This window comes from Ambystoma mexicanum, chromosome 4p (assembly GCF_040938575.1).
Source record: "Ambystoma mexicanum isolate Mex_15411 chromosome 4p, UKY_AmexF1_1, whole genome shotgun sequence".
Lineage (NCBI taxonomy): Eukaryota > Metazoa > Chordata > Amphibia > Caudata > Ambystomatidae > Ambystoma > Ambystoma mexicanum.
Genome location: NC_090927.1, coordinates 541,216,106 through 541,236,840, shown reverse-complemented (window position 1 = coordinate 541,236,840; position 20,735 = coordinate 541,216,106). Strand labels below are relative to the sequence as shown.

The 20,735-nt window shown below is 46.4% G+C and overlaps 1 long non-coding RNA gene across 1 annotated transcript in view; it reads right to left on the bottom strand.

Moving 5' to 3' along the window:
• LOC138453342 (uncharacterized) overlaps positions 1 to 20,735 on the bottom strand; it is a 2,021,223-nt gene that overhangs the window by 537,013 nt on the left and 1,463,475 nt on the right. The window contains exon 5 of the long non-coding RNA XR_011260405.1: positions 7,165 to 7,267. This is a non-coding gene — a long non-coding RNA (uncharacterized lncRNA). The remainder of the gene's footprint in view (positions 1 to 7,164; positions 7,268 to 20,735) is intronic.

Genomic DNA, 20,735 nt, shown 5'->3' with positions numbered 1-20,735 from the left:
ACAAATGTGGCAAATATTGTCGTCGCAAATACAAAAACAAAGGGAAATACTACACCAAATGCCGATTTGGTTTCCCTAGACCAGTTACAAATACAGGTCAAGTGAACAACCTCATGTCTTCAGTTAGACATAGTGTTAAAGGTAAGTCACCTAAAAATACATATTGCATAAAAAGAAAAGAAGAAGAAAAATATATCAATGATTACAATGCAATCATTGCCCACTTGTGGAATGCAAACATAGATGTGCAGTACATTGCAGACAATTCTACTGCAGTTGCACGATATGTCACAGCATACTTAACCAAATCAAAAAAGACAGAGCTCCAAGACCTCTGGAATGACCTGTCATCAGATAAAACAGTGTCTCAGAAATTATACAGCTTGGGCATAAAAATGCTGTTCCATAGAGAATGTGGATCCTATGAAGCAGCTGATCGATTAACTGGTACTGCATTGTATGGTAAATCTGCAAATATAGTTTTGCTAAGGCCCTCATTACGACCTTGGCGGAGAACCATGGTGCTATTAGCACCATGGTCCATGGCGCTAAGTTGCCAACTCCGCCATGGTGGTTGGCGGACTTACCGCCCCATTCCGACCTTGGCGGGGCGGTAAGTCCCCAATCCCCATTTACCCTTCCCCATTCCCATTTTTGCCCCATAGGGCATAATGGGAGTGGGGAAGGCGTTAATTACGCCACCGTAAATTACGGTGGCGTAATTAACAACAAGGTCCCTTAGCGCCATGGATTTTAACACCTGCTAAAAGCAGGTGTTAAATCCGCCATGGCGCTAAGGGAACTCGTACTCAGGCGGTAAGGGTCGGCGAAGTTTACGCCGGCGTAAACCCCTTACCGCCTGGGTCGTAATGAGGGCCTAAGTCTTGGTCCAGCTAAATCTAGAAAAAGAGTTCTAAAATCATAGGAAGATATAGAAACCATAGCCAAACATGATCCCAACAGCCAAGACATTTTAAAAAACAATGTATTGGACACATACTACCCAAACAGGAGTACCACTTTGGAAACCATGTGTCTATACCACATAGCCCAAAACTACACATACAAAAATAATATAAAACCTGATGAGCAAAACCGTAAATACAAAGTGACAAACTGTGATGACAGCTTAGTAAAACTCACCAAACCAAATTTAATTAATCATATCAGATTGTCATTAAAGACTCCTCAACATAAAGACATATATTACATGTCCCTGCTACAGCTCTTCAAACCATGGAGAAACGAAGAAGAAATACTAGATACCTATGACTCATATGAAGACGCTGTCAAAGCCAATGAAAGCAGTATAACTGATGTAAACTTTGCACAGTACAAAACAATGTTGCACAATGAACAGCAACACGAAGGCCCAACTAGATAAGGACACTCCTGAGAGTAGTCAACCTTCTGTCACAGGAAGCCAAGAACCACTGGGAGAACCACTAATAACAAATGAGGCAGAATTAGATATGATAGAAGTAGAAAACACCATGTGTCACTATGAAGATAAAGAAAACTTAACTACACTACAATCAAAACTAAACAAAGAGCAACGTAGCATTTTTCAAGAAATAACAAAAGAAATTGCACATGGTGTGCAACATGAAAACAAAGAATGCACCTGCCAAAATTACAAACCTATACTATTGTATGTCAGTGGTGAAGCTGGTTCTGGCAAAACATTCCTAATCAAAATCATCAGTAAGTTCCATCAACAATTGACTAACAACAAACTGTCAGCTGTTGTCACTACCCCCACAGGTTTAGCTGCCTACAACATAGGTGGTGTCACTTTACACCGATTACTACTCCTGCCAGTAGAACACCAAAACAAGTTAGATTATTACAAACTTTCTGCAGAAGCTGCAATGGAAGTACGGAGAGTATTGAAACAAATGAAAATGCTACTAATAGATGAAGTGAGCATGGTGTCCAACCTAATGTTGGCTTTGATTCACCTCAGATTACAAGAAGTACTCAAAACAAACTATGAAGAGCTATTTGCAGGGAAACACATCATTATTTTCGGAGATCTTCTTCAATTGACACCTGTAAAAGGTGAGCCTATTTTTAAAACATTAGGACACAAACTCTGCCGCAGAACTGTTGGCAGCATTGGAAATGTCAACCTTTGGCAACATTTCCAATACAGAGAATTAACAGAAAACTTGCGCCGATCTGCAGATCTCACTTATGCCAACATCTTAAAAAGTATCAGAGTTGGTATACTTTCTAGAGAAGCCGAAGCAATATTGAAAACCCGGCACATTCATGCACATTATGGTAATAATGCATGTGCTACAGATGTTATGGAACAATTAGCCAACAAAAATGTCAATTGTATGGCCTTAATGCCAACTCTTGCAAGCTGTTTCAAATTCAATGAAATAATGTTAAGCAAAGAAATGCAACCAATTATGGAAATTAGCGCCACAGATAAACTAGATGTACATGGAATGACACTACCCATGTGTGACCAAGCCACAGCAAAAATAAATAGTTTAGAAAAATCAATCTCAAACACAGCAGGCTTGGAAAAGATATTAAAATTATCCTTAAATTGCAGAGTAATGCTTAAACGTTACCTTGACGTGGACTAAGGACTAGTTAATGGAGCACTGGATACAGTTGTTGGCTTTGAAACATACCCACGTGACAACAAAATTTTGTTTGTCAATATTCTCTTTGACAAACTTTCAGAAGTAAAAAGAATAGGGCGCTCAACAGCTCGATTCCTTCTCTTCAAAGACATGTATGTACGCAGAGAACAATTTTCTCTAACTCTTGCATACGCAGTCACCATTCATAAATCACAAGGTCTTACTCTAGACAAAGCAATGATAGATATTGGTAACGCAGTCTTTAAAGAAGGCATGAGCTACGTAGCACTGTCACGCCTATGTACAATTGACGGTCTATTTCTAATAAACTTTGATGCAAGTAAAGTAAACGCTGATATTCTTTGCATTTTAGAATACAATAGACTTTGTTCACTATACACCCCCATCTACAAACATATCCTGTTCCACAAAAAAGAAAATTTTCTAAAAGAAAACTAAATCAAACAGAAATGCAACAGGATGTCACTGCAAATCCTTCAAAGAGACTAAAAGAAACTAAAACTTCATCAAGTACCACAAGCAAAAAAGAATCAATTAGGGAAGGTAAACCAGGTACTTCTTTAAAGAAGGAAGACAAACTCCAAAAAAAGCAGTTAGATACAGAACTACCTGGACCATTTAAATTCTCAAATATAGTTGGTGTAAGTTGCTACGCAAATGTAGCAATGAATATTCTATTTCAATTACCACCAATTGTTGACAACATTTACTTACACAGTACAGACCCATTGTGTTTGCAAATGTTAGTACTTCACAGAAATGCAGCAAACAATCCTGACAACACGTATAGTGTTTTTGGAATAAGACGACAATTGGACTACTGTGCTGGAATGGTGAAATTCACTATAAACTCACAGGAAGATCCACAAGAATTTCTAATGTACTTACTATTAATACTGGGAAAAAAAACATACCTATAAATGAAATCTTCCAGATTTCATACATGTGGAAACATACATGCACTCTCTGCAACAATGTGACACAAGAACAAATCCCCAATGAGCGCTTTGTCTATATATCAATACCTAATTGTGAATCCGTTCCATTTCAGCAACTTGTACAAAATGCAAACCACGGTAGATTATGTTCTACCTGCAATTCGGATAATCGCTCCACGTTACTAATACAAACACATAGTAAATACGTAATACTAATGCTTCTACGTTACAATGCAGATGGTACGAAAAACAACTGCAAGCTGACTGGATTCACACATGGTCAAATTCCACTTGGTATGAAAACCTTCACAACAATAGGTATAATCTACCACGCAGGAGCCACAACCAACTCAGGGCACTACACTGCATATATAAAAAAAAAATGTGAATGGTGTGAATGTAATGATAGTACCGTTACTCTAAAGCAGAGATTACCAGCTAAACTTACAAACGCGTATTTAATGTTCTTAAAACCAAAATGTGATAACTGAACTGTACTTAAACCTTAAGTACACTTGTAGTAAAAAAATATAAACTGTCACAATATTTCAAAACTTATCTAACTGCCCAAAGATTCTACAACAACTAATCAGATAAATTAATACCACTCAAATAGAGCAAAAAATAGACAGTTAGAATATGCCAATTGGTATCTAACTGTCCCAAAATTTACAAATATGCAAACAGATAAATCAATACCACGAAATTATATCAAAACATAAACAGTTAGAATACGCCTACTGGTATCTAACTGGTCCAAAATTTTACAATATCCAAACAAATACCTAATATCTTACTGCTCACAAAAACTCGAACAATCCAATGTATAAAGCATTAGGCAGAAAGAACAAGTAAACGCGGAAAACAAACAAATAAATAAACTGTAGCATAACAGAAAAAGGGTTTTTTTTTTAATCCAACATGGATTTTTTTTCTCCCACAGACCCAATGATTTTAGCAACAAACACAGAAACTTTGCACATTGCACAGTACTCTGGTTTGTAATCTACTAAATATGAGGGTCAATAAAAAGAAGAAAATGTTGATTGTACAATGTAATAAGTTATTATAAAATACTAATACTAACACGCTATTTTCTTTTATTACAGAAATGAACAAGAAAAACATGGACTCCCGTTACTAAACCAAATAGTACGTATAACAAGATAAATACAACCATCGCAGCATATCACACCCATACAAGCTTATAACATTGTTCCTTATAAATTAGTTTTTGACCCAAAGTTAAAAGCCACTATGGGTGTGATATGCCAAATGGCCATGCACCCAACATTCTATACCCTGGCCACAACCACCGCAGCATATCACACCCATAGATTCAAACATTGCAACCATTGTTATGTCCGCGGACAGGGGGAAGGTCCTAGGATACATTCAACTTGCCAGAGGACAATACAAACAGCGTCCTCAGGACACCCCCATTTTCTTTATGTACGAACATTTCTGGACACCGCGATTGTTCTTAAAACATTTTCACCTTGCCAACGAACAGTACAGACAACGTCTCCAGGACACCCCCTGCAAACATTCCAAGACCCCACGAGTGTTCTTAGAACACTTTCAAGTTGACACCGAATCCATTCTGTTTATTTACAAACATTCCAGAACAGCTGTGTTGTCCGCAGACAAATCAAACACAACAAAAGCGTCTAGCACATAAATAAAATACAACTTTGAACCTATCTCATACTCCCCCATCCTCCCCAAAGACTTCTACACACCAACACACTCTACTAAATCCACATTTTGAACAAACTTTCACTGCGCAATGCAAGATGGCGGGCGCGACAGAAAATCTGACGTGCATCACGCACCACACCTCCCAATCAGCGAACACGTCGCATGTCCGCGGACATGACGCAAGCCGCTGGGCCAATCGGGGTGCTGTCCGCGGAGCGAACAGGGAAGTCTGTCCACGAAGCGAACACAGATATCACTAATTTTTTTGCCTTACATTTTGGTCATTTTTAAAAAAAACTACTGGATGGATTTATGCGTTATAAGCACTCTTTCGGGACCAGGCCGCCGCTCCTGCCGCAAATTTGGCAGAAGGCCGCGTTCGGCCATGCACCCAAGACTCTGGGCCCTGGCCACAACCACTGCAGCATAACACACCCATGCAAGCAAACACCTGCCAACTGACCACAACCCAAAAACATAACACAACCACCTCAAGCCCTATCCACTTCACTTGACATACTAAGAATGTACTTGCAGCCAATGCACAAACTCTTCAATGCAAGCCCAATCCACCCAATACTCGACTAACTACCCAAAACCAATACATAAGAGCATAGTAAAATACCCAGTAGTGCTGCCAGTGTTTGGTTTGTCCACGGACACCGCAATCACATCACAGCCTTCTTCCACCTAAACAGATTAAGCATTTGACCCATCTCTCACTCACCCACCCTCTCCAGCCACTCTTCCACACCAACACACTCCCCAAAATTGGATTTCTGCTCTGTTGCACACCGCGCTGTCTGCGGATATCTGTGGATCCAACATGGCGGGCGCATCGGGAAAATGTGACGCACCTCGCGCTTCACTCCAACCAATCAGTGAACACGTTACCTCTCCGTGCACATGACGTAAGCCCACTGGCCAATCGGTGTCCTGTCCGTGGAGTGAACAGGGAAGTGTGTCCGCGGAGAGGACACATATATCACTAATTTTTTGGACCTACTTTTTGGTAATTTTACAAAAAACTACTGGACGGATTTCCACCAAATTTACAAAAGCATGCTTTTGAGACCAAGCCGCCGCTCCTGCTGCAAATTTGGGGACAATTTGTCCAGCGGTTTCAGCTGTAGGTGTGAGCAAAGTTTTTCTCCATTCAGTCTATGGTAAAAAAAGAAATTTTGGAACCCCCCTATAACTTTGCCCCCCCTTGACCATATCTCACCAAACTTTGCAAATAAATTCAGAGCGAGCCATATACTTTATTTGCAAAGTTTGGTGAAGATTCGTCCAGGGGGAGCAAAGTTATAATCCACCCAAAATGTGCTCTTCCTATGGGTTTAGCAACTTGACCATAACTACATGGCCGCTACAGCAGGTCATGTAATATAGCAGCCCATCAGAGCCATGAACTCAAAATAATCGGTAGACAAAAAGCTCTTACACGCAGCAGTCTACAATTCTTCCCATCTTACGTATTGGCCCTGGCTTCTACACAAAAACATGATCCTATAAAGGAGCTTTCACCATGATACACTCAGACCAGCCCCTCCTCCTCCTGCAGCTGAGTCCCACTTATTAGCAGTGCAAGAGATAAGGCAGAGAGCTCAAACTCTCTCAAGACAGACCGACTTTCAACAGCTAAAAAGTAAACGGCAAGGCATGGATGCAATGAGACATAACTCCTCTACAAAGGAGACGGACCCGTGAGAAACGTATTTGATGTTAAATTTGCTTTAAATTAACAATGCACATTCACTTTGCCATACTGTCTAATTGAGCACGTTGTTACACGTACCAAACCGTGCACAGCGTTATGCGCGGTGCTATCAGTTCACAGAACGAAGACATGTCTTCAGATAAGCAATAAAAGTTACCCTGGAATGGGTGCAACACTGTACCTGAGAGGTGGCCATAATGTCTGTGCCTCATGCAGGCATTCACAGGAAAGAGTAGAGGGGAAACTCGTGGCGGTTAAACTTCCATTTTATTTGTGGAGCGGTCCTAAGATGGAAAATGAAAACAAATGAAAAAACATGACCCAAAGATAAAAGCAACATCCTTTCTCCCAAAAAATGAAAGTCAATGAGGTACACATGCAAACCACCAATTAAACAATTAAGCACACAAGCACAGTCACGAATGTGTTATTGAATAAGACTCTGCCGAATAAAGTAAGCAAGCAGGACAGTTATTGTGCCAGAAACTAGCGGCTATATTAAATACATATCCTACTAAAGAATACTTTAAGACACCCCTGACTAGTGAAGGGTTGGCTTTGGTTTGCTCTGACATGCGTGTCAACTATGAATAGATAAATGACCCCAAATTAAAGTCTATGCCCCAGAACAACGTAAAGAATCCAATAAAGAAAGGTATGCCTTTTTCAAGGGAACTTCGTATAATGAAATATCGCCTGACTGCGGCATTTTTTTTTACCTCGAATCTAAACGAGTTTTAGCTATTTTAAATGCAGGGGAGACCCCGCTAGGCCCAGGGGCGTCACGAGGGGAGTGCAGGGGGGGCAAACTGCCCCGGGCCTCGCGCTTGCGGGGGGCCTCGCGGCCCCCTCTCCTAAGGAGACGGCAGCACAGTCTCCCGTGTACTTTATTCACACGGGGGTTGTGCTGCCTGCTCTCTGCCCCTGCAATAATTTTGCTGTTTGTTGCGAAGAATAATGGGAGACAGCAGGGCTCAGAAGTGACCTCTACTGCCTCCCGTCATTCAGCTGACAACGTGGACATGCTGAATGACAAGAGAGGACTCCTCTCCTGTCAGTCAATGTGTTCACGTTGCCGCTGACTGATAGGAGAGGAGTTCTCTCCTGTCAGGCAGCATGTCTACGTGTCGGCTGCGTGGATGATTTTGAAGGGTGCATGGAGGTAAGGTAAGTGTTTTTATTTTAAATTAAATGTGTATATATGTGTATTTAAATCAAATTAGTATGTATATGTGTATGTATCTGTTTGGTTTTATGTATGCATGCATGGAGTTGTGTAACTGGCGGATGAATGCATGGGTGAAAGTGTTTTATGTGAATGTGTGTTCAGCCTCACCCCTAAATCTAGGCGCCCTGGGAGCCACTTCATTAAGGTGTGCGCAGAGGTGGAAATGGAAAAAAATTATTGGGGGATCGCACAAGGGCCGGGGTGGGAGCAGCGTTTGGGGTGGGAGCGGTGCCCAAGGAGGCAGGGTTAAGGGGGCGGAGGTGGCAGTTGACCTCTGACCAGAGGAAATGTCAAAAATAATAGTTTAAAACGGCCCAATTTATTTCATGTTGCTTCTTTTCCAAACTATATATCAATTCCATTTTAAACCACTTCCATGTCACTAGTGATGAGTAACTTCACTATACGGATAATAGTTTGACCAGTGTTGCTGAGTAAATATTCTTTAAAATGCACAATTTGCTTCCCATTTTATTTAAAAAAAGCAACCCCTTGGGTACTATTCAAACAGGGTGATTTCTATTCGCCATAAGCAAAATGTTCTTTTACTTGAACCCCACCTGGCACAACTCCTGCAGCTCCCCTCTGAAAGCAGTTGGGTGGCTGCATTGTGTGTGATCGTTTTAATAGGAGTATTTATTTATGTAATGTGTGTCGGATACCTGTATATTTATTTATTTATGCAGTGTTGGTCGGATACAGGTATCTGACAAACTTTGCATGAATAAATAATCCGGGTCCATGTATCCGCCAAACATTGCATAAATAAATACATAAACCGGGTTGTGGCTGAGGACTGTAAATTCCTATTGTGACCTCTTACATGGGGTCACCAGAGGAAGTTACAGTTTGCTCCGGGCATTTTTTCTTCCCCTTCTCCCCAGCACAGAGGAGGGATTTGGGGAGGCTGACTCTGGCCGCATCCCGAGATCCGGCTACACATCTGGTGCCGGATCTCAGATCCGGCGAGAGCCGGCCCAATGACCAGCACTGGGGGTGGGTTTCTGGCATCAGAGGTGCACCCAGGCTAAAATTTCAGTGGGAGGTGGGGAGATGGGGGGTGAGGACTAACACTTCAAATGTTGGGAGAGGCGCTAACTTCAGAGGTTGTGAGGGAGGAGCAAACTTACTTTTGTCTGGGCATCTAACATCTTTTCACATTCGAATAGAGACTTTTCTGGTGAAGCTTCAATGTTACAGGCAGCTACCTCTTGCCTTCATTTCTGAAATGTCACACTTAAGGACTGCTGTGAGAATGAGATGTCTCATGTCACAACTTCCCTTCTAATCAGTCCCCTGGCATGCAAGTGCTAACCCCACAAAACAATTTCAATTACCTAAAAATGTATGCATGTGAATGCAGGTGCTACCAGTAAAATGTTTTATGTCAGTAACTGCAGGGCCTTTGTTAACAGCGAAGCCCAGGCACTGTTTAACATTCGTGTCCTGTTCTGACTGGCCACAGCTCTGTCGGTCAACCCGGCAGGAACTGGATGACAATTTTGAAAGCGGATAGTGAGTGGGGCCAATAAACCTATTGCACTTTCGGTCTCCAACGTGAGGGATGGCATCTGAGCCTTTCACCTTTTACGGTTGAAATGGGCCCCCAAGTAGCTGCCCCCATGTTGGCAGTTTTACGACAGAGAAACCTACTGATAATCTGCAGCTTTGAACCTCCTTGCTGCATTATTTGACTTCATTATTGATTTAAGCACTCCATAGGTGCCTTGGACCATTGTTCCAATCAGTAATGGGGGCCCCAAACATCAAAAAGAAATGAGACCCCACCAGCCCTGACACATCTTTAGCCAGCCCTGCTCCCATTTCCCTCTGAATTCTCTGAGCCCAGCTAGGAAGCTGAAAAGCTATTTCACCTTCCCTTTCACCCCAATTCAGAGGCTGTTTATTTTCATAGTGCTATGCTAATCTTTGGAGAGGTGGGCCATCTAAAAGCTGAGAAAAGAAGTTAAGACTGGCTTTATCAAAGTGAGTCTGTTGATATTGCATGGATAAGTTTTTATGCTCTGCATGTTTGATGCTGATGCTGCTCCTTAACGAGTGCTACGGGCTGGCAACACATCGAAAGAGGCCTTCTTCCCCAAAGTGGCCAGGGGCTGGCGCCGCCCATGGAGCCAGGTCGAGTCAACAAAGCCCAACATTTCAGGAAGGAGCTAGAGCCCGATCTGCTCAATGGTGTTGTGCCACTGCATGGCATTCTTTTTGTTTGGGTTATTAGGTGTGCCACCAATAAGCCAAAACTATTGCTTTAGCAAACAGACAGTGGTGGAAATAGACTTTTTTTTATGGGGCATCCCTCTTATCGCAGTGAAAGAGGCCGGGCTCAGCGACGGGAGGATTAGGAGGGTGTAGGGCAGGTATTTTAGTCACCCCATGAACATTTGCCTCTTCCACTCAGAGGATTTATCGTCAGCAAAGTTCAAAATCTGCACTGCTTTTAAACCTACAAAATGCTCATCAATAATTCCTTTACAGTGCAACATTGACAAGGGATTTCACAGGGCTCCTGATCAGACCCTCAAGTGGTCTTGTGGGGAAGTGTCTCACTTTGGAACCTAGTGGCCACGGTTTAAATCCCTGTCCAACATATTTTAAAGCACGAACATACCAGAACATTCTAAAAAAAAAAACATATAGTGCACAGATTTCACAGATTGTGGAACTGTGTTTCCAATCTGCTGAGTAATTATTTGCCAGATCCTGGGTCTAGAAAGATCTGTCCCAATTATAGCATTGAGTACAGATAGGAAGAAATGCAATATGAGGAGGGACTTGTAGATGTTGTTTAGTTATTTGTCCACCCATTGACTTCTCATGGCCATGCTAATCGCTATGGCAATTCTCACCCAGTTCCTGCCCTCCCCAACCAAAACACCTCTTCATTGGAACTCTTTGAGCTAGCTTTAAACACGCCTTGCCATTAAACTTTGCCCTCAATGTTCCTGCAAGTGTTTTCTCAAAGGAGTTTTTTGAGAGTTCATGACTTCATTGGAGTTGTAAACATGGAACTGGTGTAATAAAAATGTCTTAATCAGGTCTGCCTTAGGCCACTCGATTTAAAAACACCCTGCATGTCTTTCTCTGAAGTCCTGTTAAAACAAGCATTGGCAAAGCCAACGGTTTTGGCGTGTGTATAAGTATTAGGCATTTGCCAGGCACTGCTATTAGCTGCTCAGGTGCTCAAACCATTTTGCACCGGCACTATTAATGGCCAGATAATACCAATACAGAAGTGCCTTTCCCATGCCTACACGAATGCCCAAACTGTTAGCATTGCCAATGCTCTTTTTGCTTTACCCTTGATTCACAGGTCTATGCATCAAGGTTAAAGCAAATATACTACTTGGCTAAATTGGCCCACATTGAATGTAGGCCAATCTAGCCAGTAATAACACTTATGGTACACAGTCTACCTGGATATACTTTCTGTGGCATGGCATTTTTACTGGCTGGGAGTCCGTACATGGTAACAATGGCATATATTGATGCAGCCTGCATGGACATACATGAGATCAACCAGCATGAATAGAAAGTGCTGTAAAATGCATAATTTATCCCAATGTTTCAAACATGTTCTTGGGAGTGAGAACCCCCCTCAAGGAACCCTTGTTTGGTTTGGGCTCCCTCACTGTGCTCTGTTGATCCTGCCTTATTGGCACAAACATTTAAGCCTCTTAAGTTCAGAAATGTACCGGCCTCCACTGTACATCATTTGTCACTGTGTATGATGTGTGTTTTAATGCGCTCACAGGGGCAGTGTGCTCCCTAATGATATGATATAGCATTTATAATGTTCCTGTACACACATGTTTCTAGGCGCGACAAGGCAAGGAGGGGGAAACAAAAGAGTAGGACAAAACACAGATCTTACTAGGCCTTGTGTCATTCAGATCACGCAAGAGCAGGGAAGGAGGGAGAGGAGAAGTGCAGAGGGTGGGGTAGGATGCATAAGTGCAGGAACAAAGGAGAAACAAGAGTTCAGCCAACAGGTGGCAAGTGTGGGTACTCATAAGTGCAGCCAACAGGTGGAGAATAAGTGCAAGAGAGGGACTGTAGGGTTACAAATACAGACCAAAAGTGCAGGGGAGCCCTGAGGCAGTGCAGGATTGCAGCTGGACAGGCAGGGACCTGGGCCCGAATTCAGAGGTTGACCAGGTGACCAGTGCATGGATCAAGGGAGAGGAAGAGAGAAGGCAGAAGCAAAGTGACAGGTCTTGAGTTGCTTCCGGAACAGGAGATGGTTCTGCTCAAGTTTCAGAGAGGCAGGGAGGCTGTTTTCAGAGGGAGGCCCCAGCCGAAGAGAGATCTGCCCTCAACTCTTTGCTTGGAAAAGTGACTGACCCTCAGAAAGTTGGAGGTGGCAGAGTGGAGAGCTCATGCCACCCTATATATATTTATGCATATGATACAAAAGTTAGTCCGGCATAAAGCTTTCTTTAGTAGAGAAATCTAACTTTGCTGTAGTTGATTTGGAGTTGTATTAATAAACCATATTTGGGATCCTGCACACAAACTCAAAGGGAGATTTCTCGAGTCTCCTGTTTGCAGAGGAGCCGCCGCTGGCTGAGTGCAAAAAATTGTAAGGGGGCCTCACCAAATGTTTTGCCCCGGGCCTCACAACATCTTCTGACAACCCTGGCTAGGCCCTCCAATATCCCCCCATTTTAACAAATACCACAACTCAACCCCCATGCATTTTATTGTAATCTGGTTGTTTTAGATCCAAGGTTTTCGACCTCTGCTCCAAGCAATCATCTGCCATGTTTTGCAGTAATACCTTTCCCAAGAAAGATCACATTTGTGAAAATTGCTTTTTGGGAAACTGAACAAAATAGAATGAATAACCCTAAGAATTATGTAATTACAAATAATGTTGAAAATATGTGGTTTTAATATGTCAATATGAATATTCTTTTTGTAATATGTTGTTATGTAATCAATAGTTCGCTTTTCAGTAATCTGTTTGTATGCATGTATTTAAGGGTCATAATTAACAATATTAGTTATTTTTTTTAATAAAGGTGAAATCGTATGCTACCATTCATTGGATCACACACACAAACACCCCCCCCCCAACACACACACTCATTCGAAGCCTTGGTAATTTAGAAGGTTAAACTAAAGAAGCACGCTGGATAGTCACGTGCATGATAAAGTAATGAGAGGCGCTGCAAGAATTAGGTGTGGTCAAGTGTGGAATTTAGGGAGGGTGGTAAAGGAGAGGAGTAGCAGAAATGTGGGCAGTGTTGAATGTGGAAGGAAGGAGGTGTGTAATATCTTGGACTGTCTAGTATTGGAGGATGTGAGTGCTGGTGAAATATTGAGCGTCTGCATGGGTTCCCGGATAAGCCATTGATGAACTGTGATGATGGGTGCTGGATGGCTGTGGGCTGCAGCTACTTTTCCTCTGATCAATTCATCTATGTGTTGTTTCCTGCTTGTGTGAGTTGTCTTCATTTTACACACCTCTGGATATCTTGAGGATTACTAGAAAACACTTGTATTGCAACACAGTGTGGAAGTCACTGCTTAGGGCTTGCTAGGGCCATTGATTTCTTCTTGGCAAAGCAATCAGAGATAGTAGTGGTAATGTGGTCAATGCATGCGACTATGCGCATCCTGGTATAATCTAGTCTACTTGCTTATACAGGTCAGGGAACCAGACCTTCTCCCTCTGTCCAAGCGTTGGTTTTCTTGGGCCTTTGGTGTCAAGTTTGTGCCAAATGCGTTGGTGAAGGGTGGGTGGGGATAAAGAGAGTGGAGGTAGGGTGGATGGGTGGGGATAAAGAGAGTGGAGGTAGGGTGGGTGGGTGGGGATAAAGAGAGTGGAGGTAGGGTGGGTGGGTGGGGATAATGACAGTGGTGGTAGGGTGGGTGGGTGGGGATTAAGACAGAGGTGGTAGGGTGGGTGGGTGTCGAAAAAGACAGTGGTGGTAGGGTGGGTGGGTGGGGATAAAGAGAGTGGAGGTAAGGTGGGTGGGAGGGGTATAAAGAGTGGAGGTGGTGCATGTGGGTGGGGTTGTTAGCATGGAGGCAGGATGGGTGGGTTGGTAGGGGGTATTAGAGAGTATGGAGGCAGGGTGGGTCGGTGGGTGTAGAGAGTGTGGAGGCAGGGTGTGTCAGTGGGGGTAGAGAGTGTGGAGGCAGGGTGGGTGGGTGGGGGTAGAGAGAGTGGAGGCAGGGTGGGTGGGTGGCGGTAGAGAGCGTGGAGGCAGGGTGGGTGGGTGGGGCTAGAGAGCGTGGAGGCAAGTTGGGTGGGTGGGGGTAGAGAGCGTGGAGGCAGGGTGGGTGGGTGGGGTAGAGAGCGTGGAGGCAGGGTGGGTGGGTGGGGTAGAGAGCGTGGAGGCACAGTGGGTGGGTGGGGGTAGAGAGCGTGGAGGCAGGGTGGGTGGGTGGGGCAAGAGAGCGTGGAGGCAGGGTGGGTGGGAGGGGCAAGAGAGCGTGGAGGCAGGGTGGGTGGGAGGGGCAAGAGAGCGTGGAGGCAGGGTGGGTGGTTGGGGCAAGAGCGCATGGATGCAGGGTGGGTGGGTGGTGCAAGAAAGCGTGGAGGCAGGGTGGGTGGGTATGGCAAGAGAGCGTGGAGGCAGGGTGGGTAGGTGGGACAAGAGAGCGTGGGGGCAGGGTGGGTAGGTGGGGGAAGAGAGCGTAGATGCAGGGTGGGTGGGTGGGGTAGAGAGCGTGGAGGCAGGGTGGGCGTGTGGTGGTAGAGAGCGTGGAGGCAGGGTGGGCGGGTGGGGGTAGAGAGCGTGGAGGCAGGGTGGGCGGGTGGGTGTAGAGAGCATGGAGGCAGGCTGGATGGGTGGGGGTAGAGAGCGTGGAGGCCGGGTGGGTGGGTGGGGGGTAGAGAGTGTGGAGGCCGGGTGGGTGGGTGGGGTGTAGAGAGCGTGGTGGCCTGGTGGGTGGGTTGGGTGTAGAGAGCGTTGGAGGCCGGGTGGGTGGGTGGGGTGTAGAGAGCATTGGAGGCCGGGTGGGTGGGTGGGGTGTAGAGAGCATGGAGGCTGGGTGGGTGGGTGGGGGGTAGAGAGTGTGGAGGCCGGGTGGGTGGGGGGTAGAGAGCATGTGGCCCGGGTAGAGAGCATGGAAGCAGGGTGAGTGGGAGGGGGTAGAGAGTGTGGAGGCCGGGTGAGTAGGTGGGGGTAGAGAGCGTGAGGGCCGGGTGGGTGGATGGGGGGTGGAGAGCGTGGAGGCTGGGTGGGTGGATGGGGGGTAGAGAGCATGGAGGCCGGGTGGGTGGGTGGAGGGTAGAGAGCGTGGAGGGCGGGTGGGTGGGTGGGGTAGAGAGCGTGGAGGGCGGGTGGGTGAGTGGGGTAGAGAGCGTGGAGGGCGGGTGGGTGGGTGGGGTAGAGAGCGTGGAGGGCGGGTGGGTGGGTGGGGTAGAGAGCGTGGAGGGCGGGTGGGTGGGTGGGGTAGAGAGCGTGGAGGCAGGGTGGGTGGGTGGTGGTAGAAAGAGCATGGAGGCCGGGTGGGTGGGTGGAAGTTAGAGAGCGTGGAGGCATGGTGGGTGGGGGTAGAGAGCATGGAGGCCGGGTGGGTGGGTGGGGCTAGAGAATGTGGAGGCAGGGTGGGTGGGGGTAGAGAACATGGAGGCAGGGTGGGTGGGGATAGAGAACATGGAGGCAGGGTGGGTGGGTGGTGGTAGAAAGAGCATGGTGGTTGGGCGGGTGGGTGGGGGTAGAGAGCGTGGTGGCAGGGCAGGTGGGTGGGGGTAGAGAGCATGGAGGCAGGGTGGGTGGGTGGGGGTAGAGAGCGTGGAGGCAGGTTGGGTCGGTGGGGGTAGAGAGCATGGAGGCAGGGTGGTTGGGTGGGGGTGGAGAGCGTGGAGGTAGGGTGGGTGGGGGATAGAGAGCATGGAGTCAGGGTTGGTTGGGTGGGGGTAGAGAGCGTGGAGGTAGGGTGGGTGGGGGATAGAGAGCATGGAGTCAGGGTTGGTTGGTGTTGAGGGGGTGGAGTCGGGGTGGGTGGGTGAGGAGAGAGAGCAGGGTTGGTGGGGGTAGAAAGCATGTAGGCATGGTGGTTGGGAGGGCTATAAAGAGTGTGGATGTAGGGTGGGTGGGGGTAGAGAGCAAGAATTTATGTTGGGTGGGGTAGGTGCATGGGGTTAGATAAGGTGGAGGTAGGGTGGGTGGAGTAGAGAGAGTGGTGGTAGGATGGGTGGGTGGGGTAGAGAGAGTGGTGGTTATGGGGGTAGAGAGTGTTGGTTGGGTGGGCGGTGGGGGTAGATGCATAGAGGCAGGATGGGGGCGGGTGGGGGTAGATGCATGGACGTAGCATGGGTGGGGGTGGGTAGAGAGAGTGGAAGTAGGGTGGGTGGGTGTAGAGAGCATGGAGGTAGGGTGGGTGGATCTGGGTAGGTGCATGGAGGTAGTGTGGGTGGGTGGGAGTAGAGAGAATGGAGGCAGGGTGGGCAGGTGGGTGTATGTGTGTGGAGGTAGTGTGGGCAAGTGGGGGTAGAGAGCTTGGAAGTAGGGTTGGCGGATGGGGGTAGACAGTGCGTAGGCAGGGTGGGTGGGGGCAGAAAGCATGGAAGCACTGTGGGTGGGGGCTAGAGAGCATGGATGCAGGGTGGGTGAGTGGTGGGTAGAGAGCGTGGAGGCACGGTGGGTGGGGGGTAGAAAAAGCATGGAGGGTGGGTGGGGGGGAGAGAGGGTGGACGGAGGGTGGGTGGGGGTAGAGAGCGTGGAGGGAGGGTGGGTGGGCGGGGGGCAGAGAGCGTGGAAGGAGGGTGGTTGGGGGGGTAGAGAGCGTGGAGTGAGGGTGGGTGGGTGGGTGGGTGTAGAGAACGTGGAGGCAGGGTGGGTGGGTGATGTTAGAGCACGTGGAGGCGGGGTGGGTGGGGGTAGAGAGCGTGGAGGTCGGGTGGGTGCATGTCGGTAGAGAGCGTGGAGGCAGGGTGGGTGGGTGCATGAGTGGGGGTAGAGTGAGTGAAGGTTAGGTGGGCGGATGGAGGTAGAAAGAGTGAAGATAGGGTGGGCAGGTGGGGGTATATGCTTGGAGGCAGGGTGGGCGAGTGGGGTTAGGTGTGTGGAGGTAGTGTGGGTGGGGGTAGAGAGCTTGGAAGTATGGTGGGTGGGTGGGGATAGAGAGTTAGGAAGTAGGGTGGGTGGGTGGGTGTAGAGAGTTAGGAAGTAGGGTGGGTGGGTGGGTGTAGAGAGTTAGGAAGTAGGGTGGGTGAGTGGGGGTAGAGAGCGTGGAAGTAGGTGGGAGGGTAGGGGTAGAGCGTGGAGATCAGTGCTATATGTTGTAACCAATGTTGTTTTTCTCTCGATGTCAGTTTTTAAAGGTATTTATTCTGTTTTATGTTGATGAACATAGCAGGCAGACTCCATAAGAATCTTCTCCAGCATTTCCCTCCTCATTCAAAACCATGGAGCATTTGTATAGCACAGAGGAAAAAAGGTGACAGAATGAAGTCCCTCTTTTCTGACATATAAGCAATTAAAAATGCAGCATGCCGTGAATAGAAGGCGTTAAAGCCTTACTCAAGGCTTTTAAACTTTCCATTCACATTACACCACCAAAGAAACATGATCTCCCTTACTGTGTTCTTTTCACCCTTCATGTCCGCGGACCGGAGAATATGTCTACGGACCATACAATAAAAAAAAGAAAAATGTATGATGTATGAACTTGACTTTTTTTTGCTAATCTTTAATGTTGGCTCTTAAATGAGCCTTTTTGTTCTTGTCGGACCGTGATCTCAACATGCACACCTGCAATGTGTACTAATACATTTTTTCATCACATACTCTTCTTCTTCCAGTTTAATTTCTATCACAAAAAAAATTCACTGCATTATGAATATTGCAAAGAAATGTGTTATTTGCAACACTTGTAAGATGTGCTCTATCATCTATATGTATACTAATTGGTGGCATGATTTGTGGCAAAGTCGTGTTCCTTATACAATTCCACACAATTTCACCAATCTGCACCAAATTCTGCATAGTTACCTATTAAGACCCTCTGGACATTACTGGCTACATGACATTTGGATACCCCACCCCGTTCCCTGGATTTCAACACCTTCACATATGAGACGATTAGCTGAAATCGGCAAAACATCAATGTGGTTATAGAAGGGCCGGTCCCTACACAAGAAACAAAAGTCAAGATCCAGGTCCTAGGATGCACGGTTTCCAAGATATTTGCACTTCAATGCACTGCAACAAACTACACCACACCAGGCTGAGGCGAAAGGTGAGGCGACAGGTGGGGAGAGAGCACAGAAGGTCCTATTATGCATCAGCAGATCAACTCTCGCCTCCCCCAATGGCTGCTTTGTGATATGTCATCCAGCCACAGGTGCCCATTGTCAATGCAGTTTAGTTCAGGGTGCAAAGACTGGCATAACAGGGACCCCATAGCCCCCACGGTGTGGGGGGCCCCGCCAACACATGTCCTGGGAGGGGGCCCGGCTGGAGAAAAAAAAGAAAAATATATTATTTTAAAAAAAAAAAATTTCTTTTTGAATTCACTCTGCATTCATAAAGAAATTATTTCTGTAACAGAAATAATTTATTTATGAAGGCAGAGGGACTACAAAATGAAACTTTCTTTTTGAATTCCGAGGGCTCCGCCCTCCCCATGGCATGGAAGACCCTAGGCTGGAGGCCTCCATGTCATGGGCTGGGGAGCCTTATGACTTCAAAAAGAAATAGTTTATTTTTGAAGTCATTCTGTCTTCACAAAGAAATGATTTACAATATGGTTCGGCCCTTAACGGAAAACATTTCTTTATGAAGTCAGAGTGACTTCAAAAATAAACAATGAGCCTCATTACGGGTTTGGTGGTAACCGTGGCAGTGCTACCGGCAGGTTGCCGCCAGACCGTAATGATTTACCGGTGCCCAACTTCCCGGTAACACCAGGGGATTACAACCCCAGTGGTCCGGGAAGTCAGGTGCCGGCAAATGGTAAGTCCCCATTTCCATAGAGTCCTATTGGGCTCAATGGGAATGGGGACCACGGAAGCACCGGCACTGTTAATAACAGTGCCGGTGCTTCTGTGAAAACTCTGCGGGTGGGTGCCGTTCTGCCCAGCAGCTCCGACCTGCCGGGCGGGACAGCAACCGCCGGCAGAGCTGTAATATGCCGGTCCGGAAACAAAGGTGCTGGTAAGCTTAGGATAGGCATAGTTGTAATGAGGCCCATATTTCTTTTTGAATTATTAGGGCTCTCCTCAACCATATGATGTGTGCATGTGTGAGTGTATGGTGAAAGGGTGCACACTTAAATGTATAGGTGGCTGCCTGTGTGAGTGTATGGTGAAAGGGTGCATACTTTAATGTACAGGTGGCTGCCTGGGTGTACACTTAAATGTATAGGTGGCTGCCTGTGTGAGTGTATGGTGAAAGGGTGCACACTTAAATGTATGGGTGGGTGCCTGGGTGTGTGTGCCTGTATGGTGAAAGGGTGCGCAGCTCCAAGAGTCATGTATATGGGGGGCAAAGAACTGCTGCTGTTTTCCTGCATGAGGTACCTAAGCTGCCTTTGGGCAGGCGAGAACCAAGGGATGCCCTTTCTAATAGATGTCTCCACTGGCTTTGTACAGTTGGGAATTGTCCCTTTGTGGCCAGGGAAGCTATGGTGGGGTGTGTTAGATTGGCTGGCAAGGGTACAAACCCCTCCGATTCTGTTAATCTGGTTTTCAGGAATGATCAAATGGCCAGGGAAGTCCCGAGAAGATCTGAGGGTTATACACGGGCCCCGTATAGTGGGATTGCAATCAGCTTGCATCCCTATCTGGGAGCTGTTGCTCCCCCTGGAACTGTCACACATAGTAATGTCCTGTCTGGAGCGAATTGTACACCTCTGGGAAAAAGGCCCGCTGTGGGTTGTGACTGAGTGCCAAGTGTGGGAAATCAGTCTTATGACTCTCTGGACTAGTAAAGGGACAATGTGGGATGTAATGGGGACCCTATGGTTGACTCTTTTCTCCCTCCCAGTACCTTTTTTTTTATTGCATTTGGAAATGGAGCATAGATTGTAATTCCTTTTCTGTGTTGTGATTTTGTTTTTCTTGTGTTTGATGGATTTTTGAAATCCGAATAAACTTGTTTGACTGACTGACTGACAAATGTACAGGTTTCTCCTAGGTGTGCCTGTATGGTGAAAGGTCCACACTTAAAAGTATGGATGACTGCATGGGTGTGCTGTATGGTGAAAGAATGTACACTTAAATGTATGGATGGCTGGATGTGCGTGTGTGTGTTTATGGTGAATGGTATTTGTGCTTGCGTTCAAGGGTGCAACAAAACCTACATTTCAGGGGGCTAACCCTTCAAATGTTGGGAGAGGCGCTAACTTCATGGGCAGTGGGGGAGGGGCAAACCTATTTGTTTGGGGCAGGGGCATTGCTAGGGGGGGCTTAGGGGGCTATAGCCCCTGATCTTTTGGTTGTAGCCCCGGATAGAATTTCAGGAGCTACAGCCAAAAGACTAGCTAGCCCCCAGTCCCAACAGTTCCGACATCAGCTTAGCCCCGGGTCTTTTCCAGACCTAGCAACT